The sequence below is a fragment of the Castor canadensis genome, chromosome 5 (genome assembly GCF_047511655.1).
Source record: "Castor canadensis chromosome 5, mCasCan1.hap1v2, whole genome shotgun sequence".
In the NCBI taxonomy this organism is placed as follows: Eukaryota; Metazoa; Chordata; class Mammalia; order Rodentia; family Castoridae; genus Castor; species Castor canadensis.
In genome coordinates this window covers 175,607,117-175,632,779 of record NC_133390.1, presented here as the reverse complement: position 1 = coordinate 175,632,779, position 25,663 = coordinate 175,607,117, and positions in this window count along the sequence as shown.

Below are 25,663 nucleotides of genomic sequence, written 5' to 3'. Positions count from 1 at the left end.
AGGGATATTTAGTGCCTGTCATTATTGACCACCCTGCATGGATAATGTACAGATAAATCAAACAACAATGGTTCTAACTCCTTAGAGCTGCACATAAGTGGCCTGGTCACTCTCCATCTGGGATTCTAGGCAGACTCACTTTTCATCCTTTTTTTGTTCTGAGCCTCAGGAATAAGACCTCCACAGATACATTACCTGGACTTCCCCAAAGCTCTAGTTCTGCAGGAGATGGAAGGATGAGAAGAGAAATTTGGGTTATTTACTGGTTTTCTTTCTCTTCCATCTCTACCCATAGCTAATTTCAGGCAGTCCCTCTCCCACTTGAGCTTGTGGTGGGTTCTGCCACAGCTGCCTACCCTTGCACCGTCCATCTTCCCATGGCTCAGTCTCTCCTTCTGTGTTAGTGCCTGGAGCTTCCTATGCAATGGTCTTTCTGGAAACCCCATCCACAGCTTTGCAACCAGTTTTTCCATTGCAATATCTTCACTTGCATTTGAGTGGCTGTGCTCTGCTACCTTCTTGACTAATAATCTGACTTGTTGCCTTTTGGCAACAGCTGGGTGATGCAAACACTATATCTTTCCTGTGGTTGGATTTTGTGTATATGATTTGCTATAAAGTTATATGGAGGCTACTAGAAAATGATTATGCTGAAAATATTCCAGAAGACACATTGGCTGGGAACTGTGACTCAGTCAATATCAGATCAAGTTTTTATGGGACAGTGGCTGCTGAGCAATGTCTCATCCATGACATTGTTTTTATGAGACACCTATTTTCTTGATAGTAAACTCTAAGTATTTTATATCTGGACAATTTCTCTGACTTTTGTGAGCTTGAGGCAGGTTGGAAGGAATTGGGAAGGTTGAAGAAGTGTGGCTAGTTGCAGGAGTGGCCCCAATTCTTCTTTTCTCCCTGTATTTATGCTTTCGGTGGCAACTTTGCAGTCTTTCCTAGAAAGGCCCGGAGCACATTTTGTGGCCTGGGGGCCTCAGGTGTGGGTATGTATGATTGGCTTTGGCTGATACAACATTTGTAGGGTTGCAACCAGTCTTGCCATTGTCATGGAAATAACACATGTGGGCTGGTCCTGCTGGGCCAAGGGAATCAGAAAGTATGGGGGTGCAGTCATTCTTCCCTAGTGACATTCAGCTGACCCCAGATATGTGAGGTAGCTTAGACGGAAAAGTACACGATTGGTAGTAACTGGTCCAAGAGGTGGTAAGAAACAAACTGGTGCTTCATTTTTTTATTCTGCTACTCATCTCACTAACAGGTATCTACTCTGTGGAAGTCACTGGGAAGAGGAACATTAGACCTGGGTCCTAACCTTAGGGTCACCTCTTCTCAGTTCTCTCACTGCTGCTCATTGTTCAACTTAACACAGCCAGGGATAACACCATCTTAGGTCATCCTGCACTTTCCCATTGTGGTTAAGTCAGGGATTTTTCTTTCTTTCTGGTTTTTTTTTGGCAAATGGAAGAACCCTAGTCAAATTGACTTACATAGCTGAGAGACCATTGGTAGATAGTTTAAGGTACAGCTGAATTCAGGTGTCAAAGACCTTGTCTATACATATTATTTTTGGGCTACTTTTCTCTTGGGCATTGGTCATTCTCAGCCTGGCACAGTGTCCAGGAAGACCTTTGGCAGACATATTTGCACCAATAATTCCCACAAAATTCTCATCACTGGACACACATGTGTCACCTTCTTATCTCAGAACTCATCACAGAGGTTGCTGACAATGCTTGGAACATTTGTGCATCCCTAGAGTCTAGGTAAGGTGGGGTCAATCTTTCAAGCCACACCACCTAACAGTAGGTAAGGTGGATTTACAAATGCATGAAGGAAAGGGAGGGACAGAGATTAGAGATGGTGGAGATGAGAAAGCAGTAGAAGCATGTAATGATTTATGCATTTCCCTTTATTATATTTGTCTTTGCCACTAAGACAACTGGCTCCAGAAAGGGCAGATGTGCATCTCTTTTGCTCAGTTATAGATCCCCAGTAGCCTTTATAGACTGTGCCGAATATGAAATCAATACACAGTTCCTGAATGAATAAATGAAGCTTACAGTTTGTTGGGAAAAGATTAAGGGAAAATGAGGTTAAACTCATTGAGTTACTCAGACTATAAATGACAAGAAAGGCAGAATATTATGTTTATAATCACTGAAGAACTGTATTAGGATAGGATTTGTATAAGACCATTTAAGAATCTATAGTCATTGGCAAAAAATATTTTGGCACCAAAAAGCAACCCTCCCATATCTCATTTTTCATCTTGGCCTCACCCCTAGCAGGATAGACAAAAATGAATGTTTTGGGTCCAGATGGGCTTGTGTGTTTATGTACACACAAACACACATACCTATTCCCAGACAGACATACGTGGTGCAGAGAATCCTAGAGAGCCATCTGGGGACAATAACTGAGTTCATTTCTCATCTATCCCTTTCAGCCTGCTCTTGTTTATTGTGTCCATTGTGATGTGCCAATATTATATGTTTTAAGAAGAGCAAACAAGCAACCATTGCAACCGACACAAAAGCTGGGCTGTCAGCAGAATCCTGGAGCTGATGGTTTCAAGGGCAGGAGAATAAAAGTTGCTGGAAGAGCTGAGCTGGGGAAGAAACACTTCCCTCTGCACTAGAATGGCTGTGGGGTGTGAAAATCTGAGGATTGCAGAGTGAACAGTCTTCTAAATTAGAGCACCTGGATGGATCAACCCCACAGCTGGGGAGAAGAGACAACAAAGCTTCATATGTGGTGTCTGATGGCCCCTCTTTGCTCCTGCAGCTGTCCTGCAGGCACAACACAGGCCACATTTTCAATGGATTCTCTAGAAATAATTCCTAAAGAGAAATTGTATAAACTGCTTATCCTCTTAAAAGGAGACTCTGCCTTAAAAATAGCCTTTTCCCATTAGGATTAGCAGTGTATAATGTCCCTGTGATTGCACCAGGAGACAGAGTGGGGTATCATTCTGAGTAGACACCTTTCCAGAGATACACATGGCCAAGGAGTATGTGACCAAATACCATCAAGACCATCGCTAGCCATTGGGGAAATGCCACTCAAGACCATGAGGAGACATCATCTCACCTAGGTCAGAATGGCCACTATGGAAAAAGCAAAAAATGAGAAGAGCAAGCAAGGACCCCAAGAGAAGGGAACTCTTCTACACTGCTGGTAAGAGTGTAAATTAGCAGAGCTATTGTGAGAAACAGTATGCAGGTTCCTCAAAAACCTAAAAATGGCTCTACCAAATGATCCAGCAATCCTACTATTGGACATATATCCAAAGGAAACTGAATCACCCTACCAAAGAGGCACCTTCACTGCCATGTTTATTGCAGCATTCTTCCCAATGGCCAAGCTAGTGGCCTAGGAGGCAACCTAGGTGTCCATGGGCAGATGAACAGGCACAGAAAATTTGGTGTATATCACAATGGAATATTATCCAGCCACAAAATGAATGAAATCCTGTCACTGCAGGCAACAAGGATGGAACCAGAGGGCATTATGTGATGTGAAATAAGTAAGACACAGAAAGACAGACACTGCATGTTTTCTCTTATTATAGCTAGTAAAGCTAATGTCAAAACAGAAGAGAGTAGAATAGTGATCAGAAGATGCTAGGTAGTGTTGGGGTGGGAATAGAAGGAAATTAAGTAATGGGAACCAAAGCAGTCAGATAGGAAGAGTAAGTTCCAGTGTTCTACAACATACTGGGGTGACCGAGGTTCACAGTTACATATTATATATTTTATCAGTAATTGGAAGAGTGGGCATGAAGAAATATTAGATGGAAATACCAATACCCTGATTTGATCTGCACATATGTACATGTATTGAAATATCATACTGGACACCAAAAATAACATAGTAATTACATATTGAAAAGAAAATTATAAGAAAGGGAGAGTAGGTATAGAGCCAGCTGGAACCCAGCTTTCCTTCTCACTTACTGTGTGATCTTGACCAACTACTTTATCTCTCAGGCCTCAGTTTCTTCATCTTCAAAATAGGAATAATAATGGGATTAGGTCGTAATCATAACAAGGATTAAGAAAGTGACTAAATGAAGCTCTTCTAATAGCACTTATCACACAGGCATGGCATGCATGGTGAGTATCACTATTAGCTCAATACATGTGACAGAAGGAAAAGCTCAGACTTTTCCAAGCTCACTTTTGATTACTGATGTCCTCTTCTTCCTCAAATGCAAGAAAACACCAGACTGTGGGTCGATGAGACAGTGGGAGAATAGAAGCCACAGTGAGGCTGATTTGTACCGAGACAGGAGTGGATTCCTTCCTTCATTTCTAGTTTTCTTTTTGTGGTTTGGGAAGTCATCATCTCTCTCCCAGTTTGTGGCAGCAGCCACCTAACAGTCTCCCTGATTCCAGTCTTGTCCCTTTATTTCCAATGTTTATTTCTGGCTACAGTTTTATTTATCAAACATTAAAATTATGTCACTTCACTGCTTTGAAAACATTGATGTTTCCTTAGTGCCCATCAGCTGAAATTCAAACCCATTGCCTGGCATTAATAGTCCTTTGCAGGATGGCTCCAGCCTTTCTCTTCTGATCACGTCTCCAGTCATCTGTCCTCATGTTTCAAAAGTCCTCACCATGCCAGAAACACTAGATGCTTCCTGCAATGCACAAAATTTTTTTCCCATATCTTTGCCATTATCCTTCCTTTTGCGTAGAATGAAAAATGAAACAACCACCCCATCTTTGTAAATTAAAATCCAAACTCTTCTGACATAAGCTTGAACCATGCATGCAATCTTTGCTTTTAGCTAAAACAATTCCTGTAGAAAAAAAAAAAAAACCTATGGCAATGTCTACACGTAGAGTGGTATAGACAATTTTTATGAATGACTGGTTCTTATTTAAGCCCAGAAAATAAATCAATTATTGGTGAATACCAAATAAACAATATCAAATAAATAATTAAAATGACTACCCCAGAGCGCTTACTACATATATGCCAGAATCTGTGCAGAGTATCCTTTATGTAGAAAGTTGAGACCTTACGAGGCAGCTTCAGTGTGGTCTCATTGTTTGCTCTTATAGGTTTCAACTCTGAGCACTCTTTGGGGTGGATGCAGAGTGGCAGGAAGGAAGAAGGAGGTAAGGGCAGAGAGATAGAGAGAGAGAGAGAGGATGTATTTATGTTTTAAATTGTGTAGCTGATGCTATCCTTAGCCCAGTTGGTGCATAAACCCCAGAAGAAGTTTACCTCCTTCCTCTCCATCCATTTTTATCATCTTCAAGTATCTCACACAAGTATCCTATGACTTAAAGATTTATGTATTTCATATAGTATGGCTTCAAAATGTAAATTGCTATCATGTCATTCTCATATTTCCCTCTAGCTCTGGAGGGAAAACATACATTGCACTTGGTGAGAGCTATGGGAGGTATGTAGTTTCCCATCCAAAGCAAAATACTTTTGTCAGTAAAAGAGGAATTATGCACGAATAAATAGCAAAGCCTAGTGTTGACTGTCTTGGTCAGATTGGGACATACAGTCACACTATTTATGGGTTCTATAAGAAATTTTTCAAGGATAACTTAGCTATCCTTGAAATATACCATGTTGAGTGTGTATAGGAAATGAAGCCTTCCATAAAAGAACTAAGAAACTAAGTATGAGTGAGAGGGTGACAGTGAGACACAGTCAAATCACATTATTCAAGGCAAGTTTGGTTATAATTCATTGAGTGCTAACTCCATGCATAACCCGTCACAGCTCACCTAATTCTCACTATAATCATGAGAAGATATCAGTCCCATTTTGTAGACAAGGAATCTGAGACTTCAAGCAGGACTGAAAGTCAGACAGGAGTCTACAGTATGATCAAGACTTGAACGTAGGGTAGAGGAGAGCTGGTGCAGTTCTTTTTATTCTGCTCTTCAGGAAGGACATAGGGCCAAGACATCTTCAGCAAGGACAATGCACTGACATCTTGCCCTTGTTCAGGCCCCTCCAGAGTAGCAAGGTTTCTCACTGCCTTTTCTTCTGGAAGCCTTTCATCTAGCTGTAGGTAAGGTAGATAAGGATGGAGTCCCACCTTTTTTTTGGATGAGGATTCTGTGGTCAGGTCAAGTCTCTGATTTAGCCACCCAGTGAGGACACTCCAGACCTAAGACTAGACATAGATCTTCTTCCTTGTCTAGCGAACTTTCCATTTCTCAGTCTTGAATAGCAGCTATGGAATTGTCTGGAAGCTATGCAATAAAGGCACTGAGCATAGTAGGACAGGAAGGTTTCGCTCAACTGGCTTGGTCATGGGATGCGGGGGATCCATACCTTTCTGTTCTTCAAAGTTCACACCCTATAGAGAATTCAAGACCCAATGGTGTAAGTCAGAAATCCAGTCAGGAGCCAAGCATTAAAGAGAGGCCAGCATTGGTACACACCTCTGACCGGGTTCACAGATCCTAATATTTTTATCTAGGTCCATCCATCTTTTTCAGGAAGCAGAATACACACCGATGACTAGAAGAAGCAGTATTAGCAGAGAAGTTGAGGGTGAGAACTCTAGGCAGATGACTGAGTTCATAGCTCTCCATCCACCACTGGTGCCTGCAGGGCAGTGAATTTCAATATCACTGAAAACGGCTGGGCATGGTGGTGGCTGCCTGTGATCCCAGCTGTGAAGGAGGGTAGGTAGAAGGAAGGATTGCCATGTAAGGCCAGTCCTGGCAAAAGTGGGAGACCCTATCTAAAACTTAACTAAAGCAAAAAAGGATGGGGATGTGGCTCAAAAAGTAGAGCACCCATCTAGCAAGCACAGGGCCCTGAGTTTAAACCCCAGTACCACACACACAAATAATTGGAAATGATGTCAGCTTTCAGTGGCAAAGTAGAGCCTGCATTTGGCCCCGAACCCTTAAGACAGTGGTTCTCATGATTTCTTTTCTTCCTGGAGCTTTGATCATAAAGTATCTTAAGTATCTAACTTCAACCTCAGTACAAATTATACAATTTGCATAGTTATCCGTTCATTTTAGAAGAGGATACCTGACTAAGATTTGCATCACATTTGCCTGGTCATTTCCATAACTGCCAATCATTGCCAGTGAAGGCTCACAAGTCAAATCAATGTAATTTTCTTAACATGGCTGAGCGCTACCTTTGTTTTTGTTTTTTTTTTTAATCTTGAAAAGAAGGTAGACTTAGAAGATTCAGACAAGTCTGAAATGGAGCAGTGTGATCCTCCTTAGATCCCAATACCACTGTGGCTTCCCATTAGCAGGGAAGCTGGGGCCACAGCAATGGGACCTAAGGTACTTGGCCAGAGAAGTGGTCAGTCCAGTCCCTATGCAGGAGCAGGTGGGGTGCCCAAACTATTAATAGTCCGTCTCTGTCATTCTCTTCTGAAACTGGGTGTCAGGGGGCCATTTAGCGATAGCTTTACATTTTACCGTGATAGTAGGAGAGACAGGAAGTACCAAGACAAGTTCTAGCTGTAATTTGCTGTATTAAACCCCAGAGAGCTAGCATCAAGGTCTTTCCCTTAGAAAGACAATTCATGAGGTCACTGAATTTCCTTCACCTTTGTGAGATCCTAAGTACATTCTGAGATGATGGATGGTTCCCAAACTGTGTGCCATGCCACTCAAAGGTCCTGGCCGGGTCTCCTGGCACTGTGGGATGTTTTAAATGTGGGTGCTGAGCAAATCGGTAACTTCAATCAGGTCATAATCTCATCTTTCGGTGGTGCTCCCTGCCCTCCTGTGACATCGCTTAGTTGTGAAGCTGGGATTTGCTAAGTATAAGTGTTGGGTAAAGCACAAGATGAACAGGAAATTAGGGCAGTGGGTGTCCAGTCCCATTCCAAGGTTTGACAAGTTGCGTGGTTCCCGTAGAAAACATAATCCCATCAGCAAGCCACTGAAGTTATTTAAGAATGAAATAAAGCTACCGCATTAAACTGTAGTTTCGGTGCATTATTTTTTTTCAAGTGGCCACTAAGATTTTAGGACATAAAAGTTTGCTAATTTGTTTGGACAAAAATATGTAATAAACGGAGCAGTTAGGTATTTCTTCCAGCCTAAGAGAACTGTGAAAAAAATCCTGGAGATGCCAGGGAACGGAGAAAGCTCGGGAGCCTCTGCCTGGCACAGGCCAAGGGTAGCATCACAAGAAAGGGAGATTGTTGCTCACCTTTGCTCCACACTGTGCAGGGGCTTCCTGCTGTCCACTGTGCACAGGAAGTGAGGCCACCTCCTTCCTGCAGGCCCCCAGCACCTGACTCCTGCCCACTGCCCAAGGCTCTCCTCTTTGCCATTGGCCTGGCCGTGCTGGCCAGCCAGCAAATCTGACTTTTCGAGTTAAGCACTTGCTCCTCCCTTTGCACAGAGTAGCCTTCCTCCACTCATCTTTTCCAGGGGGCACCCCTAATTCTTCAGGAACCAGCATGTCCTGCCCCCCAGCAGGACACATGCTAACTGTCTTATAGCCCTTAACTACATTTCTAATTTAATTAATTAGTTTGTTTTTTTTTCCCGCACCATGGACTGTAAACTGCATGGAAGGCACTGTTCCTGGTCTTTCCCACTCTTCGCTTAGCTAGGAATTTGTTCACAGTAAATGCTCAATATGTGTTTGTTGGATGAATATTTGAGGTCACATCACCCTCACCAGTAAAAGCATGACTATACAAGGTTCTTTAAATTTCTATCATTTTTAAACTATTTTAAGATTTGGTCATTTAAGAACCTGGTCTTGGGGCTGGTGGCATGGCTCAAGTGGTAGAGCACTAGCCTAGCAAACATGAGACCCTGAGTTCAAGCCTCAGCACTGCCCAAAATAAATAAATAAATGTATTTCAAGAACATCGTCTCCCCTCAAAGTGGGAATGGAGCATCCAGTTAGGTCCTACTGAAAGTAGTTTTAAGACTTTAGTTACTAAAAGTAGGTATTTGGAATTGAAGCAAGATTAAATTCATTCAATTATAATGAAAGCTTGTTTTAATTTTTTAAATTCTTATTTAGAAATAAGAATTTCCTCAGAAGTTTCTTTAGAAATAAGAATAAACCCTTCCTTACTAAGGTAAGGGAAGCTGGCTCTCTCCTTCAGCTCCTCGCCTCTACCACAACACCAGGCAATTCCTTGCTCATCCAAAACACTCTTCACTCAAGTATCAAGACAGCTCACTTCCTCCCCAGCCAGACCTTGCCAGGGAGGCTTTCCTGGCCACCTGTAGCCTCTGTGATGCCAGGTGTGATGGGACCAGCAGCACTGTTTGCAAAGCTGGGAAGTTGGAGGCTGAAATCCAGCCCAGCTTTCCCTTCATGCAGCCCTGGGGAGGCCGGGAGGGAGGCCTGCTTTTGGTAACGGCTTCATGCAAGGGAGAGGTGCACTTTATATAATTTAGAGGGGCTGAGCAGCTGAGGCCTGTGGCCTGAGTTCTAGCCAGCTGTCCTTGTTCTTATACATTACGTTTCCTGCAGAATGCTGGCCTCAGGGCAGCAGGGATTTTTGTCTGTTTGGTTCCTTGCAGCATCCTCAGCATTGAGAGTGTGCCTGACACACGGTAGGTGCTCCCAAAATATTATTTAAATAAATGAATGAATTTACTTGCTTTTAGAAAAACCAACAAAAACAAAGCTGAGCTGTAGCTCTTGGGTTTTACAGCCCTATTTCTCCCCCTTCCGCCGTTTTTTTTTTTTTTTTTCTTTTGTAGTTTAGCTTTTCAACTCCTAAGATAAAGTACATAGGATCCTGGGATTTATTTCAACATTATGGTTTTCACACCACTTCACTTTCATTTAGCAATATGAAAATTGGCTGTGGCTTTTCTTCAATTCTTCTCTCAAGGACTCTTTCTTTTGCCTGTATCAGATTTAATGGAAGCTCTAATAATGGAATGGAAATATCATCTCCGGGTTATTTTATTAGGATATAAACAACATGAAAGCCCCACACCTCTATATAACCAAGATAAACCTGAAACTATGTCAAAGCCTCTTGTGGAAAATCATTCCTCTTGGCGGCTTCCCGAAGATGTCCTGTTTAGTTCAAGTTTGCTGGAAGCATCATGACTTGAGAATAAATATTTTCCAAGCAGCTTTTGATTCCTGGCTTGGTTGACTTTTCCAAAGCTGAACTACTCTGTAAAAAAGATCCAATTTTTTGGAAAAAAAAAATCTTTATGCAACAATTTCAACTTGGCGTTGAAGCTTTTATTTTTGCATAATTTATAGTAATGCATATTTTGAATATCCCACTGTATATCGGTCTTGGGGAGCTGGGTGTCCTTAAATTATTGAGCAGCAGCCTCCTTCAGATGGATCAGACTATTAAACTGAAATTCGGTGCTGGTCTGGAATGACGCCACTAAAATTGAGAGAGAATTCTGCAATTCTGTCATCCTTACTGTATTAAATTGCCTCCCAATGAAGAAAGGTATAATTCCCAAACCCAGCTGGCTAGAGACTTAGGATCCCCTTGAAAAACCAGCTCTGGAGCCCATGTGGCCTAAATCCCCCTAAACTGATTGCTTTGGTGTCTTTTAAGGTTTTGATACTAATTTAGTTAACTGCTGTGTGGAACCCCAGGAAAGGGGGTAAGAAATCCATTCAAATCCTCATGGTTAAATAAAACCCACCAGCAAATTCCTGGAGGCTGAGGGGTTAGCAGAGCCTGACCAACAGCAAAGACCTCATTCAAACAGCTGCACCCCATTCCTCCCTTAAGTGAGAACTTTCTGGCTTCCGTGTTGGGTAACCCTGTTATCATGCTTGGCCACAAGACACCCACGCTGGCTTTTTTCATGTTTTATTTCAAAAGAATGTTTAGCAGCAGTCAGATCTGTAATGTGTTCATATGTGGATGTTCTCATTTGATTCAATCAATGTCATTGATTCCCCTTTAAACGCAAAGATTGTACAGTTCAGCTTTAATTGCAGATCAGGTACAAAGGGCTGGCTCTGGGAAGCAGTTTTATTTTTTCTCCAAATAAATTACCTTGTACTGATGAACACTGGCTGGGCGGGACCTCCTTTGTTAGTGTTTCCACCTTCAATGTTGGGCACTATTGCCTGTGAACCTGTAGAGAAAGATTGCACATGAGTGGATGGAAGGAAGTGTGTTAACATTTTAATATCTACTGCAGGTGTTTTATCGCATCTTAATAAAAGAGTTGAGGCGGTTAATGTGGTCTGGGGAATACTTCAGATCCAACAATCTGTGTAACAGTGGGGAGCACCCTGTGTCATTCTTGCCTTCAGTCATTCATGATAGAACCCCCCTCCCAGGGTCTGTCCTCCAGTTTACTTTGTTTTGTTTGGGTTATTTGTTCACTGGTTTCCTAATCTAGTCACTGATCTGAAGTCAGACCCAAATGAGTTTAAATATTGGCTTTGAGACATGTTTGCTTTGTGGCCTGAGATGAGAGTTCTCATTTCTGTGTCATTTCTCTATTGGGGATAACAACCGATTCCTGGGGCTTTGCCAAGATTAACTCAAGTACTGCATTCGGGAGGCTTGGGACAATGCCTGACACAGGGAGTTGCAGAGACGCTCACCATTGTCTCCAAGTGTTATAATTCCCTGATCTCAGTGGAAGTGGGGAAGTGATTCACAATGATTCCAATTCTATTGAATTTGATGAAATTGATGGCTAACAGGAACATGACAGTTGCTATCAGGCACAATTCTATGTGTTTTACAAATATCCTCATATCAATCCCATAAATCAATACAATTATTATCACCCCCCTTTTTATGAATGAGGAAAGTGGGGTTCTGGGAGGTGGAGACCTGCTCAAGCTCACTTGACTGGTGAGGAAGACAAAAGGCAGAACACTCTGACACTTTTTTTTTTTGGTGGTGCTGGGGATGAAACCTAGGACTTTGGGCACACTAGGCAAGACCCCAGCTCTAGGTCCTTGCTTCTTAAGCCTTGATATAATCTGCCCTGCTGGGAAGTCAGATGCTATTCCTTCTCTGCAGATTTTGAATGTGGCCATGACCATTTCTAGGTATCAACTGTCAATCAAATGAACTGCCTAGAGCTATCACCCTGTGTGTTTTTCTCATAAGGAAGTGCTGGAGTCATGGGGTCTTTGGAGGTCCATGAGGAAAGGTGAGGCTGGTCTGGATACATACTCCCTCTGCCTTGCTCTGTGTCATGGGTTTCTCTCCCAGTGCTCTTAATCCTCTTTCATTTTGTCTTTATGCTATTTTATTCTCTTCCCTTCTAAACCTGCAAAGTCTCTTCTCTGTCTGTCTGTCTCCTTTCATCTCCCTTCCTTCTTCTCTCCTTCTTTCCTAATTTCATTCTTTCTATAAGTTTAGGAGGCTTTTATCTTGTGCCATGCACTTTTCTAGCTACTAAAGATTTGAACAAATTAGCTTTGAACGAAATATTGATTCATTCACTTGACCATTTGAGTAGCTTAAAGTTCCATGCTCTGTTCTGGGCACTGGGAACACAGCAACTGGTTCTCCAGTGCACACTCTTCTCAGCCCACTTTCCAACCAGACTGAAGATTGCACATGCATGGACAATAGACAGGCCTGATGTAGGGGTGGTGAAAAAAATGAGGACATGTTACAAACCAGAGTGGACTGAGTCGGAAAATGACCCTGTAAAGAAGTAACATTTTAACAGGGCCTGAGCTATGATGGGACTTTTTTGTGGGACACTATAGGTGAAAGGGACAGCAAACTCAAAGCCCTAATGTGGGGGTAGACTTTGGTGCTTTGAGAACTAGCACAGAAATCAGCATGGTCATCTGTAAACCATGAGGTCTCTGTTGCAACAGCTCACCTTGGACGTTGTAGCACAAAAGCAGCCATAGACATCATGGAGACAAATGATGGAGCTCTGTTCCAACAGAAATTTCTTTAAAAAACAGGCAGTGGGCTGGATGTGCTCAGTGCTATAGTCTTCCAATCCCTGGTAGTATTCTCTGGTAGAGTATTAAAGTATGATAATTAGGGTGGTAGAAAAGATTTAGTTTCCTCTTCCTCCTCCTTCCCTATGCCCCATTCTTCTTCTGCTCCTTCTTTTCTTTTGATTTGTTCTTTATTCCTTATTTTACCAAAAGTACATTCATAAACTGAATCTTGGAGTCTCCTAATTCTGAATTAAATAATCCTATTTGGCAGGGCTTATTCCTGTTGAGATTGCCAAGATGTTGCGAGTTCATTCTGTCTCCTTTCTCTCTGTGTGTCTTCTCTCCTGATTCCCAGGTCTTTAGAAGTCTTGAACTTGCTCCAGTTTGGGACATGGTAGTTCCATGCCTTTCTATATAGAGGAACTTAAGCAGAACAATTGGCTTCTAAGAGGGCTTGTTCCAAACCAAACTTTCATAGAGCAAACATATCACTTTATAAGATTGAGGAGGTTCTGGCTGAGTAAGGAACATTGGTGTCAAGGACTGGCAAGGAGCACTTTCCTCCTTGCATGCTGCAAGTGAGCTTGCCACTTTTGAAGACACAGACTTGTGGCACAGAGACAAGGGACAGACCATTACTCATAGCAATGGCAGTAGTCAAGAATCCGTATCTGTGCTTGTTTTCTGAGCTTCAGCACCACAGGTCCAGGTCAGGCCCGCCCATGAAGTCACGCATCAGGTTGTGGGCTGAGTTATGGGAGAGGAATCCCAAGTTCAGAGAACTCAGATCTTTTATAATAGACAATACCCATGCTTTATGCCAGCGGCAGATGTTATCTTAGTTACTTTGGTCAGTAAACAGCTCTGAACCTTGTTGGAAGGACAAACCACCTCCATCTTCCAAGGCCGTTCATTACATAAAACCTAAGAAGGATTGTCTATATTAAAGGCAGCCAGAGTCTCACAGAGAAATGCAAGAGATGCGTGGAGAACTGTCTCCCATTGCAGACTTCATATTTTGGATTTTCATTAGGATTAAAACAGGAAGCTAAAAGAACTGTTATCCTGGTGGACTTTTCAGTTGCAGTGAACAAGCCAGAGAAGGAAAGAATGAGGCAGTACTTGGAGCCTCTCTCGAGTTCCCCATCTGTGTTCCCTTTGCTTCAGCCTATGGCTAAATCCAGAGTTTCTATCCACTTGCTTTCATGGTTAGAATTATTTTTATCGTGTGAAGGGCACTTTTCATGCATCCCAAGTTTGGAGAGGGACCTTTGTTGTAAACACACTTGATAAATGATCCCCAAACATGCCAAAGACTTCCAACACAGAATGAATCACTTTGCAGAATGCCTCTGTAAGATGTTTCGGGAAAATAGCCTTTTTTTTTTTCAGAACTGGTGTTGGAGCATTACAGACTTAGGGTGAGTTATGGGCTCTTTGACTGGACGTGGGGAATTGTGCTTGCTATGCGGTCACTGCGATTTTTATGGCTCAAGTGACATGAGCCCTGGTTCTTCATCATGAGTCTTTAACAAATCATGATTTCTGGGGGCATGCAAAAGAGAAAACCCTACAAATTCACCTCTTCCTCCTCCTTCTCTTCTACTTTTGGAAAGAAGGTGAGAGTCCTTCAGGTCAAGAATTCTTTCTTGAAATTTTAACAGATTCCTGGTTGGATGTGAACGTGCTCTAGAATATTCCAGGGCATAGAAAGCACTTAGTTTTACATCTTCTGTGTCTTTGCCCCAAACAGATATGTGAAGTGGTACTACTTTGTTAATTTATTTAGGTAAAGAACATACTGACTTCTAAATAGATCAGAAATAAAGATGAGTTCATGGTTGCCATATTGTATGGGCAGATGTGCAGAAGCACTAAGAAACTTAAGACTCACAGAGGTGGAAGACACATGGCCAAACTCCAGGCTGACCAGCCTAGACACTGCCAGACCCTCTGAGTTTTTGCACTCATCGCTATTTGTTTACAAAGACCTAGGTGTTGTGAGCCTTGGGGCTATAGATCTATAATTCGGCACAAAACAAATCACTGACAGCAGACAATTCATAAGCTTCCAAGGTTTCAGCCAAACCCTGCAGTGCTGCGTGTGTATTTCAGGTGGGTTTCCAGCCAGTGCTGTTTTAACAAATAACAAGGCACTACATTTGGACTCACTCCTCTATCTCCAATAACCTACTGGGCATTTTCACCTGTGTATCCAGCTCTTAGCTCAAATTTAGCAGGTGGAGAAACAAATTCATCATTATGCCTTCAAACCTGTATCTCCTCCTGACTTCGCTGACATCGCTCTCAGCCTGCCAAGCCTGCGAGCCTGGAGAATTCTGAAATTCTGACTCACCGTCTCCACTCCAGCATCTTGTAAATGAATCCAGTCACATGTGTCCTATTGAAATCCCCCAGGATCAAGGCTGGCATCTTCCCTCCCCTTCCCATTGTTACCATCTTATTCTAGGCTTTTACCTGCTCTGGTCCTCTAGCTGTAGCCTCCAATCCTCCTTTCCTGTGACTCCAATGTACAGCTTTGTTTGGTTACACCTGTTTCTTGTCTGTTTTTCATCAGTGCTGTCAAGAGGTGTCTGGGGTGAAACTCAGCTCCTCATAACTTCCAATACTGTCGCAAATCTAAATAAGCCAATAATCCCAGTCAAAACAGGGTGCTTGTTTGCAAATAGAGAGCCAGTCAGTTTTTTTTTTTTTTTGTGATGGTACTGGGGTTTGAGCTCAGGGGCTCATGCTTGCTAGGCAGATACTCTACAACTTGAGCCACTTGCCAACTCTTTTCTGTGCTAGGTATTTTTGAGATAAGGTCTTCCAAACTATTTCCCGAGGCTGGCTTCCAACTGCAATCCTCCTGATCTCTGCCTCCTAAGTAGCTAGGATTACAGGTGTGAGTCACCAGAACCTGGCAACTCCAGTTCTCTTAATTAGCCTTCCAAAACTCACTCTCCTAGTTTTCCTACATGGTAATTTTGGAGTCAGCCTTGCCGTTTATTGTCCTCTGAGCACACCAAATTTAGAGCTTTCTCCCACAGTCTGAATTTGTTCTCTCTCTTCATTTGGAATGACCCTCTCCCCATTTGTTGATCCATGTCCTCATTAATCATACAACAGTTTAGTATGAGAGGAACATTGGCTGTGAACTTGGAGGAGAAAGAAAAATTTTGAACTTGGCTCCTACTGCTAGTTGTTTCTGGAGACTATTTTTAAGAGAGGAATTTTCTTGCCTTTTCTTTTCCCTTGGTTTGGTACTGCCTGCCCTTTCATGGTTTTGTTTGCTTTCACTTTCTGTGTGCGGAATTCCTTGAAGAATCTTTTGTAGTGGTGGCTTGTGGTCATATATTGTTTTAGTTTCTGCTTATCATGGAAGACTTTTATTGCTCCATCTATTTGAATGATAGTTTTGCTGGGTAGAATATCTGAGGGTTGAAGTTATTTTCATTCAGTGCCCAGAAGACCTCACTCCATGCTCTTCTTGCTTTTAATGTTTCTGTTGGGAAATCTGCTGTGATTTTGATGGGTTTATATTTATATGTTATTTGTTTTTTCTGTCTTACAGGCTTCAGTATTCTTTCTCTGTCCTCTGTGCTTGTTGTTTTAATGATAATATGTCTTGGTCAAGTCTGTTTGGTGTCCTGGAGGCTTCCTGTACCTGAATGGGCATAGTTTTCTCTAGATTTGGGAAATTTTCTGTTATTATTTTGTTGACTATATTACAAATTCCTTTTGCTTGCACCTCTTCTCCTTCTTCAATGCCCATGATTCTCAGATTTGGTCTTTTGATGGAGTCAGTGAGTTCTTGCATATTCCTTTCACAGGTCTTGAGTTGTCTGACTAATAGTTCTTCAGTTTTTCCTTTACTTACCATTTCATCTTCAAGTTCTGAGATTCTGTCTTCTGCTTGTTCTAGTCTACTGGAGTGGCCTTCCATTTTGTTTTGCATTTCTGTTTCATTCTTTTTTCTGAGGTTTTCCATATCATGGGTCATTTCCTCTTTAATATTGTCATTTTTTGTCCTTAATTCATTTATCTCTCTATTTATGGTGTTCTCTGTTTCACTTTGGTGTCTATTTAGGGCTCCTATGTGTTCATTTATTTATTTTTGTGTTTTCTCATCTTCTTTACTTTTGTTGTCTTGGAATTTCTTGAGTGCCTCTTGTACATTTTGGTTGACCATGTCTAGTAACATCTTTATGAAATTCTCATTGATTACTTGCAGGATTTATTCTTTTTTGTTCTTGTGGGCTTTGTTGGGTTCCTTGGTATAGTTTGTCTTTGTTTTATTGGAGTCTGGATTTGGGTATCCATTTTCTTCATTTCCCTCTGAATACTGTACTAATTTATTTTGGTTGGGAGAATGGTTTCCATCCCTTTTTCATCTTCCCATCATTCCACTTGGTACTGTTTCTGTCCCTGGTCTATGTGTAATTTAGTATTAGCTAACTTACAATAGTAAAAATGGCTGTACTACCAAAAGCAATCTATATGTTTAATGCAATTCCTTCCAAAATCCCAATGACTTTCATTGCAGGGACTGAAAAATCTACCCTAAAGTTCATTTGAAAACACAAGAGACCTCGAATAGCCAAGGCAATACTCAGCAAAAAGAGCAATGCTGGAGGTATCACAATACCTGCCTTCAAACTATATTACAAAGCAATAGCAATGAAAACAGCATGGTACTGGCATAAAACAAATATGAAGACCAGTGGAACAGAATAGAGGACCCGGATATGAATCCACACAATTGTACTCACCTTAGTTTTGACAAAGGTGCCAAAAATGTATGATGGAGAAAAGACAGCCTCTTCAACAAATGTTGCTGGGAAAAGTGGTTATCCATCTGCAAGAAACTGAAACTAGATCCATGTTTATCACCCTGTACTAGTATCAATTCAAAATGGATCAAGGACCTTAATATCAGACCCAAAACTCTGAAGTTAGTAAAGGAAAGGGCAGGAAACACTCTGGAAGTAATAGGTATAGGCAAGAACTTCCTCAATAGAACCCCAGCAGCCCAGCAACTAAGAGAAAGAATGGACAAATGGGACTTCATAAAATTAAAAAGCTTTTGCACAATAAAAGAAATGGTCTCTAAACTGAAGAGAACACCCACAGAGTGGGAGAAAATATTTGCTAGCTATGCATCAGACAAAGGACTGATAACCAGAATATATAGGGAACTTAAGAAACTAAACTGTCTCAAAATCAATGAAGAAATGGGCAACAGAACTAAACAGAACTTTCTCAAAAAAAGAAATTCAAATGACCAAAAAACATGAAAATATGATCACCATCTCTAGCCATAAAGGAAATGCAAGTCAAAACCACACTAAGATTCCACCTCATTCCTTTTAGAATAGCCATCATCAAAAACACCACCAACAACATGTGTTGGCGAGGATGTGGGGAAAAAGGAACCCTCTTACACCGTTGGTGGGAATGTAAACTAGTGCAACCACTCTGGAAAAAAATTTGGAGGGTTCTTAAAAATCTAAACATAGATCTGCCATATGATCCAGCAATCCCACTCCTGGGGATATACCCAAAAGACTGTGACACAGGTTACTCCAGAGGCACCTGCACACCATGTTTATTGCAGTGCTATTCACAATAGCCAAGTTATGGAAACAACGAAGATGCCTCCCTACTGACGAATGGATCAAGAAAATGTGGTATTTATACACAATAGAATTTTACTCAGCCATGAAGAAGAATGAAATCTATCATTCGGAAGTAAATGGATGGAACTAGAGAACATCATTCTAAGTGAGGTTAGCCAGACTCAGAAGACCAAAAATCATATGTTCTCCCTCATATGTGGACTTTAGATCTAGGGCAAATACAGCAATGTTTTTGGACTTGGGTCACATGACAAAGGGAGAGCACATATGCTAGGTATGGATAGGAAGTAAACCCCAAACATGAAAGCGTTTGATGTCCCTACTCCAGAGGAACTAATACAGAAACCTTAAAGCAACAGAGGTCAACATGAGAAGGGGATCAGGAACCAGTGTAAAGATCAGTTAGAGATGAATCAACCTGGGTTGTAAAACATTGGCACATGGAAACAATGCTAGGAATCTCTCTGTATAGCTATCCTTAACTCAATTAGCAAAAACGCTTTGTCTTTCTTATTATGCTTATGTCATCTCTTCAACAAAATTAGAGATAAGGGCAGAACAGGCTCTGCTGGAAGTGAGGGTGGGAGAGGGGAAAGTGCAGGGGTGGGGACAGGGGGAGAAATGATTCAAACAATGTATGCACATATGAATAAATGAATAAAAAAAGAGAGAAGAATTTGAGTGGCTAAGCATTTGCTTTCTTCATTTTTTTCTTTTCCCCAATTCCTTTCCAGTTAATTTGTACTACCATGCATGCATGCCCAAGGCCTTGGACCAGTTACAGCCCTTGGTAAACAAGGTGGAAAGGTGAGGAACATCTGTTTGCCTCTAGCTGGCAAGATTTCTGAGGTTCAGTGTCGAGCACCAGCTGTCTTGCAAAGTCTCAATTTGTCACTACTTGTGGAAAGAGTCTAATAATCCAAAATTGACTCAAGCTGGTAAAGACAAAACGGGAGAAGAGAGCCCCTGACAGAGAACAGAGCTGGTGCTAGCAGCCTATCTCTTCCCTCTCAAGAGATACAAGTGAGTGGGTAGGAAGAGTGGCATATATGCATGGGACCTAAGGAGCTATTTATGACTGTCTTATTCCAGTTGAGTTGATCCAGGAAATGGCTAGTACTCCTATTTCTCCTTGGTGTGTAGGATACTAGAGAGAAAATAAAATGCCCAGCTACTTGGTCCCTTTCTTTGGGTAAATGGGCCCCTTACTTTTCACATTACTTCAGGACTGCAAAGACCATAGTGGAGGAGATTTTGAGTAGTTTTAACTACTGTCTTAGTTTGGCATACATCCAACCTCCACCACAAAACCATTCCTGCATGTCTTGGAGCTCACCATTTCTACTTTTCTAACTTCTATAATGCTGCACTTCTCATTCAGAAATGCAAACTAGGGCTGGCAGAGTGGCTGAAGTGCTAGAGTGCTTGCCTAGCAAGTGTGGAGCCCTGAGTTCAAACCCCAGTTCTGCTGAAAAAAAAAAAGAAAATGAAATGTAAACCATTGGTTTGGTTTAACTATGAGAAATTCATCCAGCCAATCCATATCACCAAAGTATGCAATTTAATACTTAAATTAGTGTTCAAGCATAATGGCTTAGTCTATATGCTATTTTCACCATATAGATTTTTGTCTCTATAGGATAAAACTTCCTTAAGGGCAAAGATGGTGGCATTGAATCCCAAGTCTTTTACAAAGTCCTCCCCACTCCCCATCAAAGTGTTGAACATGCAGCATAGAAATCAGTAAATAAGTTTTTGATCTATTTATTCTACCAATAATATTTTGTGTCTCAACTGTGTGTCAGGCAATGAGGTCAGCACTGAGAGTCTACAACCATAAATAAGATCAAGAAGATGCCTGGTCTTGTGGAGGAGGACAGCAGGCAAATAAACTCTTGTGATTTGTGTTACCAAGAAAATTAAGTGACTGTTCTACAGGTGGGCCCTAATGAAAAGGGTGTTACCAAGGGGGCTGTAGGCATGGCTCAACAGGTAGAGTGCCAGTCTTGGAAGCACAAAGCCCTGACTTCAAACCCCAGTACTGAAAAAAAAAAAAAGACCAATGAAAGCTTCCTGTGGAGGTAATATCGAAGCCAAGACTGTTGAGAGAGTGGAAAGGAGCCAGGATTGCAAAACTTTAGAGAAAACGACATGTGATGGGAGAGAGGTGGCTTTCTAGAGCCTGGGAGAAAATTCCTGTAATTAAAATGTGCTGATGAGTGGCTGAGGGATGCAGATAATTTAGGGGTGTTATGTTGACCTGACTCCTGTGGGCTTGTGGACTCCAGTGAGGGGATTTTAATCTAAGTATAGTGGAAAGCCAATGGATGATTAAAATCAAGCAAACAGCATTGAAACAAATGGGGGAGGGGGGGGGGAAAAGAGAGAAAGGGAAACTGGTGAGGAAGGGCTGTTGTAGACCAGATAGGAGGAGACAGTGGCTCCTATCAGGCTGGGGACACTGCAAATATGGGAGAAAAATGGGTAGATTTGAAGGTCAAAGCAATGAGCCCTGTGAATACAAGGAATGAGTAGAGAGCAGGGAGTCAGCAGTGCTCATCTTGCTGTGCCATTAGGCATCAGGCTTTACTGAGCTGAGGGAACCCGGAAGAGATTTGGGAGAGCAAAATCCAAGGCTCCACTTGGACACATTTGCACTTTGAAATGTGTCAGAATAATCAAAGTAAAAATGCTGCAGGGCAGTTGTTTGTATAAATCCAGAGCTCAGAAAATGAGACTAAAGAAATGAACTTGGGTAGTTAAATGATGACATTGAAAGGTATGAGAATGGGCAGTTGGTAAAGGGACAGAAGAAATTCCCATACCAGGTCTGTGTAAGTGGGTTTGAAGCCACTTAAACAGCTACAAAGGGATCCATATTCTCCAAGGCTCTGGAAGCCAGATTTGTAAGAGAAGAGGCATCTACAGTTCCCAGTAGGGGTAAAGAGGCAAGCTGTGGGCAGAGACAGCTAAGAGTAGGTTGGGCAGGGCTGTCTGGGGGATATGCACTTGTCTGCATGGTCTGAGCCCAGAAGAACCATATTTTCAATGTCATGAGGCCTCTTATTGGGTATTTCTACCATTAAGATCCCATTTCAAAGATTTCTTGCAAACAATGGATTTCAACTGGGCGAAGGTATTAAATGTAAAACAACAGAACTCATCAGTGTTATTGTGAATTTTTTTTGAAGAGAAAAGAAAGTTGATGATAATTTCGTAACGATATGCAACAATTGTACCAAATCTGTTTTTCACATGGCAAGATCATTCAACTAAGTGATGATATTTTCAGGAAAGATAATTGCACTGGATGTGTAGGACATAACCAGCGAAAAGCAAAGAGAAAAATAAACCAGGCCCAAAAAAATTCAATCAACTTGTTTTCACCCCTTTGTTTTATACTTTGGAAAGTGGTCCATGTGTCTTTTTCCTATTTACTCCTGTTTATTTTAGCACTGTGCAGAGCAAGCAGGTTACTTTTAGCTTGAAGCAGCCTGAGCTCACTTTCAACTGCCTGGAGTGCTTCCTTATTGTTAATTTTTAATTGCATAAGTAATTCATTGTTAAAAATTAAAACATAGCAGACACAGCTAGCTGCCACTTTGACCCCCACACTCTATTTGATTCTTATTCCATAGGTGTCTTCATAAGACTTTCTTCTCTTTTTTTCTTTTTGTTGTGTTGAAGGTATATTGTGGCTTTTACAAAAATTCTTATATCAGATATACCATATTTGAATTCACTTCCTCATCATCTCTTTTATCACCTCTCCCACTACTACCAACCCCCCAGACAGGACCTGTTCTTTTCTCCAATTTTGTAAAAGAAAAAAAGTGACATTTTTGTTTATTTAAGATAGCTATACAGGGAGTTCTTTGTGACATTTCCATGTATATATGTATTATAACCCGAATTGGTTCTTTTCCTCTATTGTTTTCTTTCCTAATTTAGTCACATTCTTATGGTGGTTTCAACAGATTAAAAAATTCTATATTCATTCTTGTATAGGAAGTACACCAACCATATTCACCTTCTTAACTTCCTTCTTTTACCTTTCCTCTCTCACACGTGACCTCCCCTTAGTGTGACCTGTTTTTCATAATATTGCTTGTATTTGTATTGGGTCTATATTTTACATATGAGAGAAAACATGTGGCCTTTGGTCTTCTGAGCCTGGCTAACTTCACTTAAGATAATGTTTTGCAGTTCCATCCACTTACATGCAAATGACCAAAATTTCATTCTTTTTTGTGGCTGAATCAAATTCCATTGTGTATTTTCTTTTTTTTAAATTTTATTATTCATATGTGCATACAAGGCTTAGGTCATTTCTCCCCTCTGCCCCCACCCCCTCCCTTACCACCCACTCCGCCCCCTCCCTCTCCCCCCTACCCCCTCGATACCCAGCAGAAACTATTTTGTCCTTATCTCTAATTTTGTTGTAGAGAGAGTATAAGCAATAATAGGAAGGAACAAGGGTTTTTGCTGGTTGAGATAAGGATAGCTATACAGGGCATTGACTCACATTGATTTCCTGTGCGTGGGTGTTACTTTCTAGGTTAATTCTTTTTGATCTCACCTTTTCTCTAGTTCCTGGTCCCCTTTTCCTATTGGCCTCAGTTGCTTTAAGGTATCTGCTTTAGTTTCTCTGCGTTAAGGGCAACAAATGCTAGCTAGTTTTTTAGGTGTCTTACCTATCCTCACCCCTCCCTTGTGTGCTCTCGCTTTTATCATGTGCTCAAAGTCCAATCCCATTGTTGTGTTTGCCCTTGATCTAATGTCCACATATGAGGGAGAACATAAGATTTTTGGTCTTTTGGGCCAGGCTAACCTCACTCAGAATGATGTTCTCCAATTCCACCCATTTATCTGCGAATGATAACATTTTGTTCTTCTTCATGGCTGCATAAAATTCCATTGTGTATAAACACCACATTTTCTTAATCCATTCATCAGTGGTGGGGCATCTTGGCTGTTTCCATAACTTGGCTATTGTGAGTAGTTCTGCAATAAACATGGATGTGCAGGTGCCTCTGGAGTAACCTGTGTCACAGTCTTTTGGGTATATCCCCAAGAGTGGTATTGCTGGATCATATGGTAGATCAATGTTTAGCTCTTTAAGTAGCCTCCAAATGTTTTTCTAAAGGGGTTGTACTAGTTTACATTCCCACCAGCAGTGTAAGAGGGTTCCTTTTTCCCCACATCCTCGCCAACACCTGTTGTTGGTGGTGTTGCTAATGATGGCTATTCTAACAGGGGTGAGGTGGAATCTTAGTGTGGTTTTAATTCGCATTTCCTTTATTGCTAGAGATGGGGAGCATTTTTTCATGTGTTTTTTGGCCATTTGAATTTCTTCTTTTGAGAAAGTTCTGTTTAGTTCACTTGCCCGTTTCTTTACTGGTTCATTAATTTTGGGAGAATTTAGTTTTTTGAGTTCCCTATATATTCTGGTTATCAGTCCTTTGTCTGATGTGTAGCTGGCAAATATTTTCTCCCACTCTGTGGGTGTTCTCTTCAGTTTAGAGACCATTTCTTTTGTTGAGCAGAAGCTTTTTAGCTTTATGAAGTCCCATTTATATATGCTATCTCTTAATTGCTGAGCTGTTGGGGTTCTATTGAGAAAGTTCTTGCCTATACCTATTAATTCTACAATATTTCCTACTCTTTCCTGTACTAACTTTAGAGTTTGGGGTCTGATATTAAGATCCTTGATCCATGTTGAGTTAATATTGGTATAGGGTGATATACATGGATCTGGCTTCATTTTTTTGCAGTCTGATAACCAGTTTTCCCAAGCAGTTTTTGTTGAAGAGGCTGCTATTTCTCCATCGTATATTTTTAGCTCCTTTGTCAAAGACAAGTTGGTTATACTTGTGTGACTTCATATCTGGGTCCTCCATTCTGTTCCACTGGTCTTCATGTCTGTTTTTGTGCCAGTACCATGCTGTTTTTATTGTTATTGCTTTGTAATATAGTTTGAAGTCAGGTATCGTGATACCTCCTGCATTGTTCTTTTGACTGAGTATTGCCTTGGCTATTCGTGGCCTCTTGTGTTTCAATATAAATTTAATGGTAGGTTTTTCAATCTCTTTGATGAATGTCATTGGAATTTTGATGGGAATTGCATTAAACATGTAGATTACTTTTGGGAGTATAGACATTTTTCCTATGTTGATTCTACCAATCCATGAGCATGGGAGATCTCTCCACTTTCTATAGTCTTCCTCAATCTCTTTTTTCAGAAGTTTATAGTTTTCCTTGTAGAGGTCTTTCACGTCTTTTGTTAGGTTTACACCTAGGTATTTGACTTTTTTTTGAGGCTATTGTAAATGGAATTGTTTTCATACATTCTTTCTCAGTTTGTTCATTAATAGAGTATAGAGATGCTAATGATTTTTCTATGTTGATTTTATATCCTGCTACCTTGCTGTAGCTATTGATGATGTCTAGAAGCTTCTGAGTAGAGTTTTTTGGGTCTTTAAGGTATAGGATCATGTCATCTGCAAATAGGGATATTTTGACAGTTTCTTTACCTATTTGTATTCCTTTTATTTCTTCTTCTTGCCTAATTGCTCTGGCTAGGAATTCCAGTACTATGTTGAATAGGAGAGGAGATAGTGGGCATCCTTGTCTGGTTCCTGATTTTAGAGGGAATGGTTTCAGTTTTTCTCTGTTAAGTATAATGCTGGCTGTAGGTTTGTCATATATAGCTGTTATAATGTTGAGGTACTTTCCTTCTATTCCTAGTTTTCTTAGAACTTTTATCATGAAATGGTGTTGGATCTTATCAAAGGCTTTTTCTGCATCTGTTGAGATGATCAAGTGGTTTTTGTCTTTGCTTCTGTTGATGTGTTTTATTACGTTTATTGATTTTCATATGTTGAACTACACCTGCATCCCTGGGATGAAGCCTACTTGGTCATGGTGAATAATCTTTTTGATGTGTTGTTGAATTCGGTTTGCCATTATTTTGTTGAGGATTTTTGCGTCAATGTTCATTAAGGAGATTGGCCTATAGTTCTCCTTTTTGGAGGTGTCTTTGCCTGGTTTTGGGATAAGTGTAATACTGGCTTCATAAAACGTGTTAGGCAGTTTTCCTTCCCTTTCTATTTCATGGAACAGTTTAAGGAGGGTTGGTATCAGTTCTTCTT